At 32.7% G+C, this 6941-nt stretch overlaps 1 pseudogene; it reads left to right on the top strand.

Annotated features, from left to right (window-relative positions):
• Window positions 1–421, top strand: part of LOC112709017 ((+)-pulegone reductase-like) — a 50286-nt pseudogene extending 49865 nt beyond the window's left edge.
• Window positions 422–6941: the final 6520 nt, after the last annotated feature.

Raw genomic sequence — 6941 nt, 5'->3', positions numbered from 1 at the left:
TAATTTTTAAATAACAAAAATTTTGTATTTTTTTTATGTTTCAAAAAAATAACACATAAAATTAAATTATTTTTTCAGTAAAAAATGTATCATAAGTAATTTTGCTTTTATTTCATTTTAGGTATTTTCATGAGAGAATTGACATATATTTCGATAATGTTGGGGGCAAGATGTTAAAAGTAGTGATTGATAACATGAACATATTTGGTAGAGTGGTTGTTTGTGGAGCAACATCGGAGTATACTGATATAAGAAAACGAGCTCACTAGATTTAGTGAATGTTATATACAAGAGAATCACCATATAAGGGTTTTTAATTCTTGATCTCATGATTCACCACTTCTAAAATTTTATGATAAAAACATCAAATTATTTTCGAACTAGAGAATTACAAGTGACTGAAGACATCTCATTGGGTTAGTAGAAGAGAAAGAATGAAGGGATTATAGAAAACAGAGTATGACATATATAGTAGAAGGTTTAAATGTCAAACTTTTCCGTTTATGTATGTAATGTATGGTAAACTTTATATTAACAATAAGAATAAGAATAACGCTGTCGTTATTATGTTCAAGCTTGCTAAAATAAAGGATTGATATTCGTTCACTTTTTTTTTCACATAAATTCAAAAAGTTAATTGCAATAAATACATCGGTAAATTTAATATTTTGTATATTAGAAAATCTCAGAAGCCATCAGTTTTATAGTAATTTTAATTAGTATTTAATCAGTATAAATACTAAATTATTTTCAATAAATTATATAAATTCTAATAAATATAAGTATAAGTTATTTTGACTCGTATGTAAATTTTGATAAATATAGACGTAAACTATGTGTTTTTTGTATATAAACTCCTATAAATATAAATGCAAACTATTATTGATTAAGTAGTTGTTCAAAATAATAATATTTGTATGTATCATTATTGTTTTGTATATTCTTCTTTTAATACTTAAAATACAAATTCAAAATTTTTTAAAATAAATTAATTTAAATTAAATTTAAAAATTAGAATTATAATTCAAATAAATTTCAACAAGTGAAATTGTCCTTCCAAAATCAGCAAAAAGCTATGGAATAATATTGTTCCTCCAAAAGTGAAATTGTTATTGTGATTCTTAATCCAAGAGAAATTCAACACAAAGAATCGGATAAGCTACTTAGACATGGCATTGTAGCACAAGAAAATTCGAGGAGTGTATTCTGTAATAATAAAATTAAAATTACTTTTAAATTATTTTTCATGTGTAAATTCTTAGAGTATATGGAGTCAAGCTCTTCAAGTAAGAAACTTGATGTGGGTGTAGTCAGGTTATACAAGTGAGTACTTCAGATTTTGGATGGATCATAAAGTGCCATGATAATTAAATGAGGTATGGATATTATTCTTTTATGTTATAACTTGGTGTTTGTGATATTTAAGAAATAAAAAAATTTTCGATGCTAAGGAGTTAAATATGGAAGGAGTAAAAAATGATATTATATATCACGTATAACTTTGGGCAAAAAACAAAATAAAAAAGAGTGTGAAGGTATAATATGTAGCTACTCTCATAGAGTTCGAAAAATATCTCCCAAGTAATAGTTTTATTACCGTGCTGCAATAGACGACACGCTCCTTACCACCAAAATTAAGTCTCTCCTTCCAGCCGATAAGTGAAAAACTTCACAGATTAATTTTTCGGCACATATTGAGCTTGCAGTGCTCTCTCCATGGTATGGAACTAGTTAACAGCTTCAGTGGAGTTGGTTGTACCCTTGAAGGTTGGAGGATTCACTTTCAGGAATGTAGCCAAAGTCATTTTCTTATTACCTCTCTGTCTTTGTCCTCGACCTTGTGCACGTCCACGAGACGCCATTTGGATCCTGTCGATATCAAACAATTGATATTAAGGTGATTAATCTCAATATCTCAAGTCTAGTATTTCAAATTTCTAAATGTATGTTCATGAACAATTGTGCTACATTTATCAAGCATATATTCTAAATAGCATATAAACACAACTCAGAGTATGACCAGAAGAATAATCAGTCCATCCCTTAGGCTCTACAAGGATAAATTGCTTTGATACCATAAATGTAATGTCCTACCACACAGAGCTTTACCCATAAATCGTAAATCAATGGTGATGAGGCATTACGACACTTAAAATATAGAAGGATGATATTAACTAGAAGCTCATGAAAAAAATTTAAACATCGGCAGCCGTTAATCACATACGAACACGTTAAAGTGGCAAGCATTGTATACAAAAGCGGAATATTTTATTAGTTCAAAGTGAAGATACATAATAATGTATATACATATTAGTTATTAGTATTGACCCACAAAGAAAGGCTAGCTAGAATAATATAACACTAGAAAATATACAAAATAGAAAGCCTATTTCTCCAAATAAAAGCCTCTAAGAGGAATATACAGTCATATATAACAAAGTTCCAAAGTGGAAAAACCTCTAGTATCAAAACAAAATATTTCAAAAGTGATCCTCTTCGATTGGTCACCTGAAACTTTGTACTCTCAGCGAGGTGTGTTGCGTCCTACATATGAAAAATATGAAATCTACGACGGGTGAGAACGTGAAGGTTTTCAGTAGAGTAACAATTCTAAATAAAGACTACATAAGAAAATATGAATCCTCTAGGCAATCCTAATCTCTAACTTCACAAGAATCCAAGCCTAGGGTCTTAACTAATCCATACAGGATAAAGTTGCTAAGATAAGAGTATTTAAATTACCACTAGTCTCATCCATTCCCAACAGTAATTCTCATTATTTTAATACCTCATCCATTTCCAACAGTCCTCTTCATGATTAATTTCAATTTCTATTCTTTCAATGGAATGAAAACACACACAAGAAATTATACCAAACAATCACAAATAAGAACATTTAGGACAAGTAATACAATTAGCAGTTAAACAAGATTATCAAATAGGCAAATCAAGACAATTATGTACACCCAAACAATTGCAAACAAATGCACATGATGTATGCCTATTCTACTGACCGTGACCCCATATGTCGGTTAAACTACCAGACCCAACACATCCGTTAGCTAACCCAAATATCGTCTCCCTATTGTGCATCCTCGGGAGGAACATCCCGAACTTATCACAAGTCGGTCTCGAAAGGGAGAGTGTCCTGTCACATCTTGGGAGGGAGAGTGACCTGTCACCTTCTCACTCGGGGTATCACCCAGACTTATCACAAGCCGGTCTCAGGAGGGAGAGTGCCCTATCACCTTGAAATCAGAGAGAATGTGGGAGAATAATAAGAAGGAGAGTGTCTTTCCGCCTTTCCTTAACTTAGGAAAAATAATACAAAAAAGAGTGTCTTTCCACCTTTCTCATATCTACACCACAACTCCGAGCAAACGGGACATCACCACCATCCTTATTCAGTGCCAATACCTCATCAACAACGCAAGCAGAATGAAACCCACGTCCTTGCCAATCAATAATAACCATCAACCAAACCCATTATCATCATCAAATTTATCATTAATCTTAATCGCTAGCATATATCTCAATCACATTTTTCCTTATAAACCTCCTCTAAACTCTCACTTTTTAACATAAGCCTCTAATCAAATCATTTCAATCATAATCACAATCTTAACCAATCTTGTAAAGTATAACTCATCATAATTTTCATTCATTTATGAAAATAATCAACGTCCTCATTTCATAAGCGGGACTATGCCACCATTCTCACCGTGGACAGGATAAAATCACCATTCCCACATAACAATGACACACTGAGCAAGTGAAACATTACCACCATCCTTGTCAAGCAAATAATGATTATGAACCCGTGAGCGGGACAAAACTACTGTCTTCACCATGGGCAGGACGAACCACTATCCCACAATATTTTCTATCCAGTTAACAAAGTTTTTATCTGACAATTACTTAATTCAATCCATTATATCCACCCCCAACATATTCAAAGCCTATAATATAATTTTCAGAGTTCATACGGAAGTTACAGGGTTTACAAACTTGTCGGAAATGTTAAATAGCTTAAAAACAGTACTTTGGAAAAATCAACACAATTGTGTGTACACAGACTTCGTGCGTACGCATGGAACCTGATTCGGTCCCTTGAGGATTTACAAATAATTCATACGCACAAAAGCGCAATGGTGCGTACGCAGGAACCTGGTTCGGCCACTAACTTTGCAAAATTTGTTAATTCAATTTTAACCACTAATTTTCAAACACACATAACTTTTTCTACAAAAATTATTTTCTCTCCGTTCTTTGACGGTCTTAAAGTAGACATTCCCAATTTTAATTCAAAATAAGTTTCATTCATTTTCAAGCTCCGAGTGTCAAGTTATTACCCGTCAAAGATGACCAAAATTATCAAATTGCACATTTTCTGCAACATTCAAAACTCACACTACTCAAAAACCTTCTCTTTTTGAAAACATTACATAATAGCCTCATCAATTTCCAAGGCTAACCATTTATTTTATTCTTAACTCCATCTAATTCTTTACAAATTAATTCATTAAAATTTAATTTGTATTTCAAAATCATGTAATTTTCCATTTAAAATCAAAATCATCAAAACTCCAATTATTATCAAATTTAGACTATAACCCTCGTCAATCTCATCCTCCATAATATGCAATACACCAATCAAACATACAATCCTACAATAGGCACCCAAATATAATTATATGTATTCCTCATACAAACTCCAATTTCATCAATCACACCACCACAAGTCAATATACATATCAAGAGATATAACTCAATCAATCACGGCCTTCGACCTAAAATTCATTCAACATTCAAACCTTCATTCAATTTCACACATTACCTACAAGGGTTTCAACCTCAACAAACACAGCACAATACATTAATACATATTAAATTTTTACCAAACTTACCAAGGGGTGCAACTCACCCAATCATGGTCTCCGACCCAAAATTTATTCAACAATCAATAATAAACCAAAATAACATATTCATACTAAGTCATCAACCATATCACTTCAATTTTATCTTAAGGTCAACTAGCCTAGGATTTCACATAACATTATATAATGTTTATTCGAAACTGAAACCCGTACCTTAGTTGACGGTGGTTCCAACCTCTTGAACCTTTTTCCCCGTCCAAGTCTAGCCTCAATCAACATCAACCAAGCCAAGCATCCAAGAAACTCTACTAAATCTAATTTCATTCAAATTTTCACATTGTTCTTACTAGATTTTTATACAAATTAGAGAAAAATAGACAAAAAGGGTTCTCTTACCTTGTTCTACATATTCATGGGTCAAAACTCTACTAGAATGTGAGCTTGTGCTTCCCTAAAATATCAAAATTACAAATTTTCAACACCCACATATCCAAAATACAAAAATAGAGGAAAATAGAAAAATAGGACAGGGTTCTCGTGATTACTCACCACAAAAGTGGTATAGAAACATAGAGGGAGTTGATAATGACGCGTAGCCGCAAACGGATCATCGATTGGAGTTCCGATTTGTGAGAAAAGTGGATTTGAATGTAAAAGTGAATAGTATTTCTTCTCTTCTCTTTTCTCTCACTCTTGTGCCCTTCTCTCTCACTTTGGTGAATGGGTGAAAAATGAAAATGAGAGTCACGTTGTTGACTCTTATAAGCGAAGGATATTTTTGTCTTTTCATCTATTGGCCCTACTTAGGGCCAAATTTTTAAAGATAAGTGTTTCGGTTCGTATTTCAAATATTTTTCTGGTTATTTCTATATTTTTATTTTTCTCATACGCAGTACCGGACAGACCTAAGTGTGTACAGTTAATTATAATACCGGTATGCATTTTTTTACAACTAATTTTTGCGCTTTAATTAATTATCTGAGCTCAAGTTTTATTCGTAAATTTTCATATTATGAAATTTAAATTTTTAACCCAGATTGAACATTTTCAAAGCCATATTAATTCAATTTTAATTATTTAATTGACTGGTTAAAATTTTCGGGTCTTACAACATGGAATCTTCATGTATGATACCTTTGGTCAGAAGGAAGGGACTAGACAGAGCACTATTTCATAGGACTTTCATTTATGCTGAAGTGTAGCATTGCACAATCAAATTAATCAATCTCTCTGGCAGACCAACTTTGATGAGAGTATCTTGGATAAATTGTCAATTTAATCTGTCACATGCCTTCTCTAAATAAATCTTGATTGCCATATATCCAACATACCCTTTCTTTGTCCTCATCGTGTGAATCACTTCCTGAGCAATTAGAATATTATTCGCGCTCTGCCTTCCTGAAATATAAGTGCATTGAGACGGACTAATAAGCTTCGACATAATTGCTTTGAGCATGTGAAAAATGATTTTGGTGATCAGCTTATACGTGACATTGCATAATCCAGTCGGCCTAAACTAACGGAAAGATTTTGAGTTGTCCTTTTTTGGAATAAGGAAAATGAAGCTATTGTTGATTGCCTTGATTTTCTCATGATTAAAGAAAATTTTTTCACCCACTCTACCAATAACCATTTAACCAAGTCCTAGTTGCTCTGGTAGAACAATGAATATAGGTCATCAAGTCCCGGAGCTTTCCAAGTACCCATAGCAAAGAGGGACGAAGCAATTTCTTCATCAGTAACCATATTGTCTAGCCGGCTTCTCTCCTCATCAATCAGTGAAGGAATCAAGCAAGGAGCCTCCAACTTCTCGTAAGGCATATCTTCTATGTATAAATTGAGAAAGTTTTATGCCCCAAGATCTTTAAATTGTTGGAAATCATCTATATATACCGCTTCATTATTCTTCAACATAATCACTTTATTCTTCCTCTTTCTAGAAGTTGCAATGTTGTGGAAGTAGGAGGTATTTTTGTCTCCATAGTTAATCCACTTACAACTTGAGCACTGCTTCTAGTAGATTTCTTTCTGAATAAGCAATGTCTCTAACTTTTTCCATAGAGA

Source organism: Arachis hypogaea, chromosome 9 (assembly GCF_003086295.3).
Source record: "Arachis hypogaea cultivar Tifrunner chromosome 9, arahy.Tifrunner.gnm2.J5K5, whole genome shotgun sequence".
Lineage (NCBI taxonomy): Eukaryota > Viridiplantae > Streptophyta > Magnoliopsida > Fabales > Fabaceae > Arachis > Arachis hypogaea.
This window is presented reverse-complemented; position numbering and strand designations above follow the sequence as displayed.